Raw genomic sequence first — 17,754 nt, 5'->3', positions numbered from 1 at the left:
ATCACATTATAAATGACGTTTGCTCAGATCTGCTCTTTATTTGACCATATTGCTAACCTTTAGCACCAGCAGTAGCTGTTTACCTGTAATATCTGTTGAGGGCCAGACATATTCAATTTAATTAAAAATTGTGTGGAAGAGGAATTTGAGAATTAGTTCCCATTACTAATAGTTCATAGTATAAAATAATTGTTTTAGAACTTTGATCAGGTTGAAATTTATTTCCCCAATTAATGGTTTGCCCAGAAATGATTTACTGTTTCTTCTAAAGATAGGTAACAAATAGATAGGTACAAATGCTTTAGACATTTTATCATCCATCCATGTGATTTAAAATCAATGGATTGTGAAGTTCTTCTGTCAGGAAAATTGATTACGACTTTTTAGGCTTTACTATAAAATTATTCCTGCTGTGCGTGTATGAATATTCTTTCCATGTAGTTTTCCTGGTAGCATTGTTTATTTAACCTTGACTGTCAGATAACATTGTGTAAGACATTATTGCATGGTTGAGGCAGCAAAGTGTGGTGACCACAGGCCTCTCACACTCACGAAGAAAGGTCTAACCCTGTATTAATGAGAGGCCAATTAAAACAACAGTTAGAAATTATTTTTCATCTACCAAATTGGAACAGTAATAGAAAACAAAACAATATGTGGTGTCGTCAGATCACGGAGGCAGAGATTAGCATTCTCTTTCACAGCTGGTGGGAGTGGAATTGGGACAATTTTTATTCCATGCAACTTGACCAGAACCATAAAAAGTATTTAACCCTTGGATGTTGTAATTACCTGTTCGTCATCCATCCAAAGAATGCAGAGACATATCCGTGGATGGATTTGTGTACAAGAATGCTCGTTATGGATGTGTAATAGCGGGTATGTGGAGGTCACCTAACTGCTCAGAAATAAGGAGTCATGACGTGAACCACGATAGAAGTCACGTTACAGAAGAACGTGAGTAGTTAGTGGAAAGCAAAGCGCTTCTAAGTGGCACAAACAGAGTCCGGAGTAGTTATGCTCCTGCACGCAGACATACACTCTCGCAGACAGAACGTGTCTGAGGATGAAGGCTTAGTCATCTATCCCGTAAAATAGCAATAGTTATTTCTCACGATTCCGTCACCTGACTGGGCTTAGCTGATGGTCGGCGTGGGCTTCCCTGCTCTCGGGATTCTTTGCTCAAACAGAGAACATTTCCTTGGTAATGCAACGTTTCTTACCCAATGAGAAATTCTTCAATCTCCATCACTCAGTGCTACGTATTCAGGTCTATGCAGACCTGTCCAGAGAACCAAGGTTTTCTCTCACAGGTGTTAACTGTGAAATGTTGGGCTGCTCGGTGTACAGTGTGAATTGTACAGGTGGTCCTGTGGGAGGGGCCGGGTCTAGGACTCAGAAAACCCAGGTTCTTCTTTTGGTTCCGTCGCTAAATAGCTGCGTGGTTTTAGGAATGCCATTTTCTCTCTTCTGTTTTTGAAGTATTTAAGATGGGAGAGATTGGATTAGAGTGATTTCTAAAGCTTCTTTCAGCTCTAAAATATTGATTCTGTAAGTTTAAGTTCATGTCAAGAAGACTATATGAAGTGTGTGAAAGCTGTTTCTTTGGAGTGAGAATTGAAGGCAAATACTGACCTAGGGAACTGGCGTCATCTAATGCATGCAGCAGCGATGGGGGCTCAACACTTGGCTTCTGTTTTAAATATTACCACTGACCTGCATTTTGACGGCTGGGAAATTAAGTCCTATCTGTGTGCTTTTCATCTGTATGGATCAAGAGCAATTTTTCTTCCTACTTCAAGAGAGCACTATGAGGTGATTTTCTCCAGTGAATAACATTATCCAAAAACGATAGGATTTCTAACGGCTGTATACCATTTTATCATTAGTGAAGAATCTCTAGGAAAATAACCAAAAATTGTAGCCATAGATGTGCATTAACACTCACTACACTGAGACAGAAATACATCAGATAGTACTTGTTTTCCACAAATTCTCCAGGTCGAGTCTGCATCTTGGTATTGTGGCTACTACCCTGAACTTAAATTTTGCATTTTGGGGGGTCATTGGGAGTGAACAATGTTCTCTTATTTCGAGTTGTGCTCATTCATAAACTGACAAGTTTTGAGATACAAAATACTAACATTAAATCGTATTGCATGATTTTTACAAGTTGAAAAATAAAAAAAACAAAAGACGAATAATGATGATAATATTAAATGTAAGTCAATCAATGAAACCCTTCCTTCCTCCCTCCCTCCCTGCTTCCCTCCCCCTCCCTCCCTCCATCCCTTCCTTCCTTCCTTCCAATGAATGTGATACAATTTGACACCTGGCAGATGGGTAAAAAATGAAAAATTCTGATGATTTGAAGTTCTGGCAAGTTTGAGGAGCAGAGGGAACCCTTTATATACTGGCAGTTGCAACATAAATTGGTACATCCACTTTCCAAACAGTCTGCATAAAAGACACATGTATCTTTTGATGCAGCACTCGCAGTCCTGGACAGTCCAGAGAAGCTCTTGTACAGACACACTGGGAGGCATGCATTTCTGTTTATAGCAGCATCCTTCAACACTGCAGGACTTTGGAAGAAATCCACCAGCAACAGAATGGACACATAAATTTTGGTATGTTCAGACAGCAGTGAAAATGAACTGCAGGTACATATATCAACATGACGGGATCTCACGAAATTATTGTATTCGTTTGCTAAGGCTGCTCTAACAAAGTACCACAGACTGGGCCGCTTGGACAACTGAAACGTACTGTCTCACAGTTCTGGAGGCAGAACTCTGGCGGGGCTGGTTCCTCATGAGTGTTGAGGGAAGGGCGTATTCCAGGCCTCTGTCCTTGGCTGGTAGATGTCTGTTTTCTCCCTGTCTATCTGCATTTAGTTGTCCCTCTACCTGTGTCTCTGGGTCCAGATTTCCTTCTGTTATAAGGACACCAGTCATACTGCATAAGGGTCCATCCTCGTGACTTCATTTTAACGTGCTCACCTCTGTAAAGACCCTCTCTCCACGGGCCACATGCTGAGGTGCTGGGTATTAGGGTTTGAATGTAGGAATTGTGAGAGGACACAATTCAACCATATTATTTATTTTATTATCAGGCGATCAATATTTATTTGTATTTATTTAATCAAATTATGTATGCACATCAGTCCACCACACTTAGGAAGATGTCCATGGCTTTGAAAAGGTTCTCAACAAGGTCTATGAGCGACAGAAAAGCTAAGAAACACTTGCAGATTAAAGGTAGAACTTCCACCGCTACTGCCACCACCACTATTACTAACAGTAGAGCAAGGAAGGGCTGTTAAATGCTACAAAAGCTTATAAAAAAAGCATGTAGAATCTTTTTTGTAGGGCATTTAAAAATTAGAATGCTTTCGTTTGAAATGGTTTATATATATGTATATTACTGTACGGAGTTTTGTTTTTCCCATTTCATTGAGAAATAATTGACATTCTCGTACATCACTGTGTAAGTTTAAAATGTACAGCATGATGGTTTGATTTACATATATTGTGAAATTATTCCCACAATTGGTTGAGCTAAAATCCATTTTCTCATATAGACACAATAAAAAGAAAAGGAAGACAAAGGAAAAAAAAAATTCCTTATGATGAGAACTCAGGATTTACTCTCTTAATGTTCCTACGTATCATACAGCACTGTTAACTGGAGTCACCATGCTGTACGTGACAGCCCTGGGACTTCTTTATTGTATAGCTGGGAGTTTGTACCTTTTGACCACCTTCCTCTAATTCCCCCCATCCCTCTGCCTCTGGTATCCACAAGTCATAGTTTGTTGGTGGAGTCTTTAGGATTTTCTATGTGTAAAGTCATGTCATCTGCAAATAGAGGCGATTTTACTTCTTCCTGTCCAATTCTGATACCTTTTATTTCTTTTTCTTGCCTGATTGCTCCAGCTGGGACTTCCAGTACCATATTGAATAAGGGTGGTGAGAGTGGGCACCCTTGTTTATTTTTGATCTTAGAGGAAAAGCTTTCAACCTTTCTCCATTGAGTGTGATGTTAGCTGTGGGCTTGTCATATATGGCCTTTATCATGTTGAGACATGTTCCATCTATGCTAAATTTGTTAAGTGTTATCATGAATGATGTTGATTTTTGTCAGATGCTTTTTATCTGAGATAATGATATGATAATCATATGTTTACCATGTGATTAATTATGTGGTTCTTTTTTGTCATTTTATTAGTGCAATGTATCACGTTGATTGATTTGTGTATATTGAGCCGTCTTTGTACTTAGGAATACATCTGTGAGGAGTTATTTTAATAAGTCATCTAGGCATGGTCCTATCGTTAAGAAGGATTGTATTTAAGCCACTTCAGATACACACTTATAGAACTTTCCCAAAGTCTCTTTTAGCATCTCTTCATTTATCACCTAACACATGTTCCTTAGTGCTTTTGGACATAGGCCGTGGGACGTTTGAGACGCTATGAGGAAAATCATAGGTCCATGCACTTGCTGGCGAGTCCTCCCAGCAGAGCTGCGTCTTCAGGTCCATGCTTCACAGTGATAATGAGTAGCAAACCCACCTGCTAAGTACCTGGTGCTCCTGCTTTGGGGGCCGAGCGTCTCTCCGACCTGTTAGCAATACTGAGATGAGGGCTCTTTACCCTGGGACTTTATAGAAAAGGGACACAAAGCTTTGTGGAGAGGGACTAAACTCATGTTGTAAAACAAGAGCTACCTAACTTTGCCATATAGTGAATATATAAAAACCACTATAGAGATTCCCATGGAGTTCTGATATAAATAGAATGCCATTGCCCTAATTACCATAAATTAGGCCTGAAGTAAATACATGGAGAGGAGGTGGGTCACTGGATGGAAAGCTTTGGAGGGTGGGGTGTGGGAAGTCCTGTGGTGCCGGAAAGGAGAGAGAAATGGCCGTGTGTCAGCCGAGTGTTCCTAAACGTGTGTGCATGTCACCACATGGCACCACCAGTAAGCGAGTACCAGTGTCTGATGGACACAACAACGTGTAGGCGAGTGTCACATGTGTCCCGCGGACATGAGGACATGCACTGACTGCACTTGGCATTGACACATCGTCTGACTCACAGTGCAAAGGCCTCGGGAGAATTCTGGTCTCTTCAGTTCGTGTTTATCAAGTGGCAGCGAATTGGATCCCAGTCACACTTACTGAGAACTGTGCTGGGTACAAAGGGCTCCCCACGTCAGTAGCAGCGTGAAGAGAGCTAAACCGTTGTGGGCGGGCTTGGGACAGATGTCGGGGTCAGGCAGGCAGCTGACAGAGGCAGCCGCCGCCAGCTACTTGTCACCCTCGTCTCTGGGTCTCAGAGCTCAGCCTGCTCCTGCTCCGTCCAGGACTGGACTGCTTCTCTCTCCATGGCCTCCTCCGTGCCTGTGCACGGGGCTGAGGAGCAATCCAGGAGGGTGGAGGGTTGCAGCCCACTTTGCTAGCTGGCTCTACATTAATAATCCATCTCTTCACTTGACCTGTGCAGGGGGCTCTTCAACGTCTCATTCAGTTCTCGGAAAGTTCCCAGTGTGCACGGCCATGCATATCTCATGCAAGACGGTTAACGGATAAATGTACGTACTTTATGGAGTCAGGAGTGGTATTCTAGGCAGAAAGCGCCTTCTCAGCTGTGGAGCTGAAGAAAAATCGAAGAACAATTGTTCGAGGAAATGAAGGAATTGTATTTTTGATTTTAGGCTGAAGGAGAAAACTGAATGTTTTAAACATATGCTGTCCTGAAAATCACTGTATTTTAAAATAGATCACGGTATGATTTAATCGTTGCTAATCTAGAATGGAATACATTTTGAGGCTCCCTGCTGCTGAGTTTGTTTAGCAGAGGATTTACAGCCTTTTATTATCCTTAGAGAGTGTGAAGTCTGAATAAATTACCTCGAGACCTGAGCCCTCTGCCGTCAAACTCGTTTTGCTTCCTTATAATCGCTGTTAGAAGAAAACTAAATAAATTAGTCAGATGTGCTACATTATATGGAAGCATGTTTCATTCAGAGAATGTACGTACAGTGTGGAATCTCGAAGTTCACCATGAAATTTGGTGGGTTCCACGTCTTGGAAGGTTTGCATCACAGAGCGGGTGGTCAGTGAAGACTGCTGACCAGCGGACCAGCTGACTGGCACACTGAACAAGAAGTTGAGACAGCTGCTGGCTTTGGTTAACTTCCCTTGGCGAGGCTGTGTCACCTGGGCTGTCTGGCAGCAGGGGATAACGCATGGACTGAGCCTCCGCTGGGGACAGTTTGTGCTGGCAGGAGAGGAGTGTTTTCATGGGTGTTTGGAGGCGTGTCAGGAAGATGCAAGCCCTGCCTGAAATCCTGAGGGTCCATCATTTGAGAATCCTTTCTTTTCATGAATACGAGTGCATTTAAGTGGCAAATTACCAGTGCTCGTAACACCTTTGCGTGAGTTAGTTGCCAAATCCTTTTTCTTTTCTCTTTCAGTTGTATTTTGGTAAGAACACTTACACGTCATTGGTGACTCTAGGGACAGTGCTGGTCAGCAGGGCTCTAGGACTTGCTCATCTGGCTTAACTGGGACTTTATGTCCATGGATTGGTAACTTCCGAATGCCCCTCCCCCAGCCCCTGGCCACCACCGGCCTGCTGTCTGCTTCCGGGAATTTGACCTCGTATAAGAGGAATCATGCTTCTTCAAAGAATTAAACCTTGAACCACCACCTGACCCAGCCATCCCATTCTGAGTATTTATCCAAAAGAACTGAAATCGGGATCTCAAAGCAGTGTTAGCATGGCCGTATCCATGGCTGCACTCGTCATAGTAGCGAAGCTGTGGAAGCAGATCATCCCTAAGGTCACGTCTGGAGGAGGACAGGGTGAGGGAGGAGGGTAGAGACAGGCCCAAGACACGGGCGCAGGATGAACGGATGGCTTACAGTCCAAACTCGTCCATTTTGGGGACTGTGTGTATTAACATTTCCCTGCGACCACAGGCACCAACCAGGATCGCCGGCCCCTGGACATGTGTGTCTAGTTTGTTTCTGAGCTTCCTGTGCCTCGTACAGTGCTGAGCACATGGACATGGCACTGATGTTGTCCAAAGAATTTCTCACTCAATTGAGCCACGAAGCCTCTCAGAGTGAGGGAGAGACCTGGTGAGACTGCAGGAAGGAGAGGGCAGGACTGCTCGACTGGCATGACTAGACAAGTCCTGGATGCATCCCAGTTCTGAGCGCCCTGACCTGGCCTTCAGTGTGACAGTGGCCCCCTGCAAAGGCCGCCAGGGAGGATGGGTGACCCTCCACCTGCCTGCTGACTCCACTGTGGCCACATCTCATGAAAATTCCTCTTTTCATCCTAGAAAAATGATGCCTGCCTTGGTCTATTTATTTTCATGGAAACTCCTTAATAGCCCTGAAACTGATGACTGTTGGTGAGCAAGCAGCTCCGTGGGACCTCCCTTTAGGAAATAAAACTGAGTGATAGGAAGAGGGAACGCTGCTTTTCTTTACAGCCCTGCGGCGCGATGGGACCTGTGTGAGAGGAAATGCCACAGACTTAGAACTGGAAGCCTCGTGGAGGTGAAACCACTGGACTCTTGGTCTGAACATAACACCCGCGAGGAAAGAAGGAAAACATGACGTGAGGGGATTTTCATTGACTACGTTTTACACTTAGGACGATGGATTGATCTCAGCTTTTTGTTTCCTCAAAAGTGCCTATATGAAAAGAGAGATCCTTTAAACATATATTTACGTTTACCTGAAGCATCAGTGCGGATATGTAGGGACAGGGCCGTCTCCAGCAGCCAGCATCGAAAGGCACGGGGTGGGGGGGTTGTATAATTATCTTCAACTGGAATGAAGAATGCCCAAATTCAAAGGAGACAAGTTATTTCCTCTTATCAAATGCTAAACAGTAAGTTTAAGTCATCCTGTACATAATGATAAACAACATGCCCCCCAAATTACAATGGCCGTCATTATTTTATTCTCTGGAAGCTCTTCCATTAGCATCCCCATTTTATAGATGAGAAAACTGAGGCTGTTAAGAGGTGGTGAAGTTTGGATTTGAACTCAGTTCAGTCTGATGCCAGTACATGGGTGTCATCCTGCCACCGTGCTGTGCTGCCAGTGTCTTGTATTATCACCATGTTGTAGTGCCACCGTGCTGTGCGATCCCCATGGTGCTGCCATCCTCAGCCCGCACTGCTCTCTTCAATCCTTATTTTCAGTTGTCAGTTGGATGTCTTGAATTAAATGGTTACAAGAAGTTCATCTTCTCCTTATCTTTTCAAACCTGCTCTTCTTATGTTCTTGGGTTCGGTCCCCATGTCCTGGACAGTTATGTTTGCATCCTCTCACTGAATAAATGTGTACAGGGAACTTTGTAACACTGTTGGGTGAAGTGATCTCACTCCATCACTAGACAGTGAACACTCTGAGGGCAGTGACTGTATCTGTCAATGTGATCCCGGGCCCTTAGACACTCAGTATCTGCGTGTTGAACAAATGCTATGATGACATACCTAGCTGTGTGTAATTATAACCTAGGACAAGGCATAGAGAGAATAGGAGAAACGAGGCTGGAACAGAAGGGTGGGGCTCGCTTGGGAAGGTCCTTGGATGTACACTCTACGCCTTCCCCACCCACTCCCTCCTGGTCACTCCTTATCTTTCAGGTCTCAGCTCACACATTCCTTTCCCCGTGTGGTTCTCTCGCTTCCCCTTGGAAACAACTCTTACTACCCCACCCCCATCCATCCCATGCTGGGCTGAGTCTCTCCTGCGTGTTCTCTTAGCCTTCTGTGCTTCCCCACCATGGTGTTTGTCGCTGTCTTGTTGTTACATTTCTTTCCCTTGCCTTCCCACGTAATAATGAACACTCCTTAAGGAAAGATGTCTGGTGGTTAGTGCTGGCTGCCCACTGAGATGTCAGCTGGGGCTGCACCACCATCGCCTTTTCACCGTGATGGGCTGGACTTCCTTCTGCACTGGTGGCTTGGTTCTAAGAGCAAGTCCCCTGGGGAGGGCGGGAGGAAGAGTGAGAGTGAGAGCTAGGGGAGAGAGAGAGAGAGAGAGAGAGAGAGAGAGAGAGAGAGAGAGAGAGAGAGAGAGAGAGAGAGGAGAGAGAGAGAGAGAGAGAGAGAGAGAGAGAGCTGTGTTGTTTCTGTGACCTCCCCTGGGAAGTCACATAGTGCCACTTCGCTGCTGTACTCTATTAGTTGAGACAGCGACAAAAGTCTTCCCAGTTCAAGGGCATGAGACATAGACCACACCTCTTGATGTATCTGGGACAAGATCATGAGGTCATATTGTGAGAAGAGAACATGAAATGGGAGATTTTTCAAGGCTATTCTTTGAAAATACAAGCTGCCACTCTAGCAGAGTCACACAGGATGAGACCCAGGGGAAGCTAACAGGTAGCTCGGAGCAATTTTACAACAGCAGGACGATGGCACATTTGAGCATTAAGTGGGAAGCAGGGAGCCAGGACCACACACAAGGTCATCTTTGGAGGTTTTGGCAGGAAAGAGGAAAGCGATGGGACCATGTGCCCATTCCAGAATATTTCTATGTACCGTGTTTCCCCGAAAATAAGACCTCACTGGAAAATAAGCCCTAGCATGTTTTTCAGGATGACATCCCCTGAACATAAGCCCTAATGCATCTTTTGGAGCAAAAATTAATATAAGACCCAGTCTTATTTTTGGGGAAACATGGTAGGCATGCTTCATACTTCGTTAGTGCTTTTTTTTTTTTTTTTTTTGGTCTGGTTTCAGTTGATTGAATACCTGAGACCATTAAAAAATAAAAAAAATTCAGGGCTTTTAAGAATTGGTATTATTAAATGCTCCCCCAAATTCTCTAAATTGGTGGAATTTTGTGATGCTAACCTTCTTTTGAGGTGCCCTGCTAGCTGGCTGTGCTTGGCAGCAGGGCGAAAAAAATCCAAATGTACCAACTGCTGATTAGTCATCTATGCTACGCTGCGTTGGTCATTTCCTCGGAGAATAACAAGAATAACAAGAAACCAGTCAGGAGCAAAGCAGAGCAGCCTGGTGTTGAATCTGTAACATATCTTTGGTGCCAGTAGCTGGGATTCATATAGACCCTTGAGCAAATGTTTACTTCATGGCTAAATTAAGGCAATGTGCTGAGGTGCTTATTTACCCAGGAGACTTTGGGTATGGGTTTAGATCTTAGAGGTGACCACATTTCCTACTTAAGTCAATGCTCGTTAACATGGCAGGTGAGGGGCTGGACGACATGGCCTTTTCTGTCTCACCATCTCCGAGCCCCAGGCCTGCCCCAAGCTCAACCGTCAGGAACTGGAAGCCACCCCCTGAGGACACCGGCCGCTGCCTGGTCCCGGCCTGTGGCGGGTCCTCCCGCCCCTTCCCTGCCAGTGTGCCAGACTCCTTCAAGACATGGCCCAGTGGTACCTGTCATTCCAAGGGCGGGTTCTCCTTCCTCTGCACCCCCAGTGGACCAAGGGGGCTCTTAGCACGTTTGCCATGATCTCTGGGCTCGTCGGCTGTCACTGTTAGCGTGTGAAGTCATCAGGACAGAATTCGACTTAGTTATCTGTTTGTCTACCACCCCGCCTGGCTCCTGGCATAGAGTGTACATACTCAACACATCTTGTTGTGCTCATGAAGGCACAATTCATTATGCTCAAAGCATTCAGTGCATTGAATTGTAATTTTAGATAAGTGGTAATCTGAGGATGGTAGCCACTTTTCAGCTTTCAGAATATTTTATTTTACAACACACAGAATGTGAAATGGAATAAGTTGCTATTTCTTCGAAAGTTGACAACACTCATTCAATTTCTTAATATTCAGAAGGCCGCTACTTATTTTTGCTTTGTCTTTTGCATTCATATACTGAGAATATATTTTAATTCCTCTTCTTACAAATATATGTTTTCAACGTATGCAGAAAAACACCATTGACTCTGTGGCCATGAAGAAGGTTGGTTCCGACCACGTCAAGGATCAGGTAACAAGGGTGAAAGGATGGAAACAGGAGTGGAGTGTGTACCGACCGCTAACTCATCTGCCTGCATCTTGCTATATGCGGGATGCACTAATTCAGAATGCATTTCTAACCATCTCATCTTTTTATATGGCAGTGAACTTGCATACATGCTATACCTGGGTGGACTATTGAGAGTGTGAAGTGCAGTTAGTGTGCACATCTACAATAGCCAACTCGCATGAGACAGGCATAGCACATATTGAATAAAGCAGTGGGACTTCCCCATGACATGAGAAACGGTAGGTCTGCTGGTCCTGCTTTATTTTCATTATTTTAGATTATTTATGCAGCTCAAGGAAATAGAACTTTATTGCCAGTGATTTTCAGATGGCTGGAAATAAGACAAGCTCACTTATTTGACCGTTAATGGGTTTGAACTTGACACCACGGCCACGCTATCGTAAGTGTCTTCAGGACGAGCAATAGGACACACTGCTTTTTGAGGTGTCTCTCTGAGTTTCTGTTACACCCCAGTGACACGTGGAATATTTTACCCAGCACGTCTGCCATCCAGGTGAGGGAGGGGGTTAGCAGACAGTGTACAGTAAAAAAAAGACAGTTTCTAATTTAATTTTTTTAAATCTTTTTTTTTTTTTTCCAATTTAATTTACCGGGGTAACAATGGTTAATTAAATTATATAGGTTTCAAGTGGACAATTCTATAATACATCTAATTTCTTTTTCCAATAACTTTTCAGCAAACTTGACACAAATTATCGGCAGGAGTTTTGTGTTGAGCATAATCTCTTTTTGGTTGTCTGGAATCTTCTTTTCTGCCTCAGAGAAAAAACAAACTTCAGGCGATCTAGGGTGGAGGGATTTCGATTGAGAAGAAATTTTACTTCAATTTCCAAGAGGATTGAATGACTTGGAAATACTTTACCACCCGTAGGAGGGCGCGTGAACAGTCCTGGGAATATGGCGGAGACAAAGGGGTCGGCAATAAAGGCTGGGGGAAAGATAACGTGTTTCAAAAAACACCCAGCACATTTTGAAAAGCAACACAGTTCATTTGTGTTGTATTTTGTTATTTTAATTAAAACATTGGAGCAACCTTCAGCTTACAAAGAAGTTGGAAATACAGTACAGAGGCCTTTTATTTTGCTGACCTGTTTGAGAGTAAGTGGCCAATCTGATTCCCCATCACTCTTGCATACTTTAGGCTGTAATTTCCTCTAAAACACAATCATAGGAATCAGGAAAATAACGTCGGTCCATTCTTACTGTTCCATTCAAGTTGGCCAGTTGTCCCAACAATGCCCTTCCCAGAAAAACGGCTCAGTCCGGACGCCCACGTTGCATGTGGTTGTCATGTGTCTTCGTCCCCTTCAGACCACAATGGATCTTCAGCCTTTCTTTGCAGGTAATGACCTTGTCACTTCTGAAGATCACAGGTCAGTTATTTCGTAGAACATCCCTTGGTGAGGGATTGACTGACATTGGTCCTGATGAGATTCAGGTTACCTGTCGTTGGCAGGGGCGCAGTGGTGCTGTGTCCTCGCTGCTTCCTACCAGGCATGTGACCTCAGCGTGCCCCGTTTCTGACGTTGGTGCTCATGTGGGTCGCTCGGCAGGGGTGGTGTCTGCCAGGCTTCTCCCAGGAAAGCTACCCTTTCCCCTTTGATATGTTAGATTAATTAAGTCACCCCTTCCTCATCAAACTTCAGTTCATTCATAGTTTAGTAGCTGAGTATGGGACAGTGACATCCCATTTTACTCAGTGAGGTGTGATTCATTGCTGTCACTATGGTTTTGATGCTTGTACTGTCCCAGGTCTGGCCAGAGGGGGCCCCTTCCATCGCATGTCCTCCTGATGTTCTTCCATCATCATTCTTTGAGCAGGCCCTTTCTTCCTGATACAAATGTTCCAGATGTATCATGTACTTTTCCATCTCCAGTCCTCGAATGAACTGTTTCTGCATTCAGTACTTGCTCTTTTCAGTGGGGAATGACAAGGTATTTAGAAACCAAGTTCTAGGCACTAGGGGTGCTCATTGTGATGGGGGGCCCCACTCCCAGGCTCTCTTAGTGGGCATTGCTGGGGCTGTGGGCATGTACACACACACACACACACACACACACACACACACACACATGCGCACACACCTGTATTTATTTGTATAACTGCCTATCTATCTATCTAATCTACCTATCTGCAATTCACACTGATACCTCCAAGTCTAATCTGACAGGGTTTATTCTAGTTTTCTTCCTTTCCATGTTTGTAAGTCTGTTCTTCCTCTGATAGGGAAAAGTCTGTCTCCCATTAGCCTGATTGCCTTTACTTGTTTGGGCAGTCTCCCTGTGTGTCACGGTTCTTCCATCACCATCTCTGGCAGCATGGGGGCCTCTCCCTGTTCAGGCTGCACCCCTGAGCTGGCCACTTTCCTCTGCAGACACCCTGCCCAGCCCCTGGGGCTGTGACACCCTGTGCTCACCCCACCCAGCCCTCCATCTCGCTCGCTCCACTCACCACTCTGAGCCCCTAGCAGGTCCCTTGTCCCCTGCCTCTTGTTCCCGTGGGCTGTGTACCTCACTTGGCCGTACCTCACGGCCTTTTGGCTGCATTGTCTGGAAGGGGATGGAGAGGAAAAGCAGCAAGTGGAATTAAAGCTACGTGGTGGCAGATACTGTAACTGCGAAGGGCAGGGTCCAGGGCCCAGGGACTCGGGTTCGCTTTGCAGCACGGCCCTGTGTGTGACATGCTTGGAGAGCTGATCCAAGTCTGTTAGAAAAGAAATACTATCTTACTGAAAAGAAACACTCACTGCAAATCTGTGCACTCAACGCTCTTGAAAATGTGTGTGGTGCTGGTATATCCCAGAGAGACTGAAGATGCCGCAGGAAGCTGTGAAGGGCAGACGTGATGCTGGAGGAAGGTGCCAGCGACATCGAAGGACCTGCGAGGAGGACACAGGCTGCAGCCGTTGGCACAAGCACTGGTGCTGTGGGGGTGGGCTGAAGGGCCAGGACAAGACAAGGAGGCAGCGGGCGGGCAGCGTCCAGAGGAGGCGCAGCCCGACTGTGCACAGCACTTCACGCCACCAGGCCTTTCCTCAGATGCCATCCTGTCCACAGCTGTCCTCATAGCCCAGGGTGGGGCAGCGTCCCCCCTGCTTCCTGCTTCTGGGTAGCACCTTGCACGTGCGGACACACTGTGTGCCATGTTGTCTTCCCCAAGCGAATGTCAGCTCTCTGACCGAAGGGAGGCGCCTTCTTTCTGCTTTGTCTCCGGTGCCTAGAACAGCACCTGGAATGTAGTAGTTGTTAAATAAAGAGTAATGAGAGAGTGAATGAGAACATGGCCAGAACATATAGTGGACACTGGGTTAAAAACAACCTGAGATAGGGAGGTTTCAAAGGGATCCCTTACCGAGCAGACACTGACTGCCAAGAGCATAAAAGATAGAAAAGACTGAATTATTCACGTGAGAGACCTTTTGATCTTACTTCTAAAGCAGTGGTGAAAGAAATGGAGCAGGTAAACACAGTGTCTGAACGAAACGGACTCTCCCGTCTGCCTGCTGAGGGAGTGTTTCTAACACCAGAGACCTCAGAATTTTAGCCAAGAGATCTCTGCAGCCAAAGATTCCACAGAGACTTAACAGGGGACTCATTTGAGAAGGAAAATAGGTCAAAACATTACCAAGAGGCCAAGTTCATCATGTAAAGTAGGACTAGAAATGCATGATGGTGAAATGTAAGGGTGTACAGCTCTATGTGATTATAGATTCAAACAATGTTTCCTCGTGGAAGAGAAAAAATACAGTAACAGAATTTAATATCATAAAAAGTATAAACATTACCCATCACCACTAAAGAATGCTTAGCCACCAAATAATGATTAGAAAAATGTGTGATCACAAATGCTTGCATTTGTTAAAAACAGAGAAATAAATCAGGTTAAAAAATAATAGCAGAAGTGAATAACAAGAAATAAAGAGAGCTGATGAACCAAATCCATTTTCTTTAGGAAAATTAATGAAAATGATAAGACTTTATTAGACTAAATAATAAAATAACAAACAAATTGGGAATGAGAAAGGAGCATAATAGTTAATATAAAGATGAAAGAGTGTTCTCATCAGTGGGCTAATTAATTTGATAAATACTTGGCATCATAAGAAACAAAATCCAATTAAAAAAAATCTTTTACAATTGATACGATGGAAAATGTAGATATTCATGAATTAGCAACAAAAGCAAAATAAGAAAAGTTACAAGAATAACAAGAATACTGCTCAGGTTTGAGAAATTCTAGAAAGCTTTTCTAAATAAAAAATATCTATTATTAAAATAATCATTTGAAACATTTTTGGAAAAGTTGCTGCTTGTTCATGTCGTTTATTACCTAGCCATACAGCAGTCCGGGGAAGTCATAACTAGGAAACCACTCTAAGAAATTTGATTTCCAACTAAGTCACCATTTCAGGGATTCACAGGCGAGGGGCTCAATGGCATGAACTTGTCCCTAAGGAAAGGAGAGGCTGCTGGCCGACGTGGGAGATGGTAGGGAATCCCAGAAATGGGCAATGGCAGGAGGCCGCTACGATGTCGAGGCTGCAGAGACAGGAGGAGATGGAGCTACAGGTCCCACGCTGAACTCACAGGCCCCAGAGCCGGGGAGACGAGCACTCAGGGCTCTGCCCCCACAGCGTCCGGCTGAGCAGGACCAGGGCCGCTCCGCTTGGCTCCAAGGCAGGCGTCTCCGGAGGACAGCTCACCCCGGGAGCAGGCAGAGCTTCTTGCTACATACGTACGGCTCACTGTGACCGGGTCCCTTCTTCAAGGACATGTTCAAGTTCGCACCTGTCAATGATGACTGGACATTCGGTGACAGACAGGCTCCCCCTGGAAGCCAGCAGGTGACCAGCGTCCAGGCTCCTGTCCTGCCTACTCTGCCTTCTAAGAAGGGGTGTGGCCGGCCAGGCCCAGCACCATGCGAGGTCTGGCCCAGCAGCTGCCGCCCTGATTGTGCCACAGCGTGAGGGGTAGCAGGGGGGCGTGCTGGGCGCTCTGGCCGAGGGGCACGTGAACCGAGCCTCGTACTGAGGTTCTCACTGCAGAGACCTTGATCCTGCTTAAAGGGGTCTTTGCCTGGATCCCTGTCCTCTTTCTTGGTCAAAAGATCACAGTGATCAAAGGGGCATAGCCTCACCTTCATATACAGAATTCCATAGATCGTGGTAGTTTGGTGGAACTCCCAGCTTGAGAACCCCTACTCCTGCTCGCTTGTGTAAAGAATAAATCTCTCTCGTAATTACAGGCCACAGTGTGAGAGTCAGACCAGGAACCTGCTCACTTGTCTTGAGGAGGCTCCATGCCTCACAGTCTGATCGCAGTGGGAAGAGGGAGGGGCTACCTGCAGGAGCAGAAGTGTTGCCATCACATGGGGCTTAGGGAGGGGGGTGGCTGCCCTCGGGTGATGCAGGATGCAAGGACGCCCTCTCATTGGGGAAGGGCCTTCTCCCCAGTTCCAGAAGGGGCAGCTGCATGATTGTGCAGTTTGGGGCTTGCTGGGGGACCCATTCTGGGCAGGCAGCATCCTCGGAAGATGCTGGAAGCAGGTCCCAAGTGGGGGTTACCCCTTTGTGGCTTTTCTGTAAGCAGATGCAAATGAGAGCTCAGAGACTTGCTCTGTAGAATCCAAAGGTTCTTCCTGAGGATTTCCAGAAATACTTGAGAGACTTTGGTGGAGGGCATTACATTGATCGGGGCCAAAGGTTTGATAATTCTGGACATTAATGATACATGCGACCTTATTATCTGTGCTCGTAGCCTGGGGAACATTGGTGGAATGCAGTTTTCTTATAATTTGGACCCTAAAATATGACAGGAAAAACTAACCTCTACCAAAGGAAAATCCTAGGTCAAATATACATACAAAGAGGTAGCAATTCTCAATTAAATTTTAGCACATACAGTCCACGTTGAAAGAAAAATACACTATGCCAATACGCAGAGCTAATGTGTCACATTAATAGTAATATTGCACAGATAATGCAGTTTAGCACCTACTGAGGCCTGTTGACATTTAACAAGTCAAAGGAATCCTGCCCGTCTGAGGGCGTGAAAGCTGCCCCGTGTGTGTGTGTGCCGGTTTGTCTCAGTCTTGTACACAGTGACTGAGCGGTCGGAGTTGTCAGGGAAAACTGATTATACCCACACAGTCTCTGTTCCAGGAACTAAACGTGAGAGAGAAATAATGTAACCATCCAGACATTGAGCTATCATTTGCATCTAACTCCCCTGACGCAGAAGGAATAGTCAAGATGGACATCATCAGGGTTGTTGCGAGCTTTGCAGGTTACACTCTCCCGGGTTATGCCTGCAGCATGGGTGTCCACTCAGAACTTTGTACAAATGAAAGGAAAGAATGTTACTGTTACTGAAGCGACGTCCTACTGGCATAGGATTGATAGCATCATGGTTTCCTAAGAAGAAATACTGTATAGCCACATTGTATATAATATGTGATCTATAAATAATTGATTATCATTTTAATAGAGACTCAGCCTGCCCATAAACTTGACATTAATAAATTCTTCTGCTTACACGACTAGCAGCCAGAACAACAGCAACAACAACAACAGCAGCAAAATGCAGTTCAGGGAATGAGAAATGAGTCTGTAAATACTAGTGAGGTCATTTATTTGTGGGCTTGTAAATGTTTTTTGTATGTGAGTTTTTAATTTTAAGTCAGGTTTGGGC

The sequence above is a fragment of the Rhinolophus sinicus genome, chromosome 4, assembly GCF_057876585.1.
Source record: "Rhinolophus sinicus isolate RSI-liver-muscle chromosome 4, RSI-T2T, whole genome shotgun sequence".
Classification (NCBI taxonomy): Eukaryota; Metazoa; Chordata; class Mammalia; order Chiroptera; family Rhinolophidae; genus Rhinolophus; species Rhinolophus sinicus.
This window is presented reverse-complemented; position numbering follows the sequence as displayed.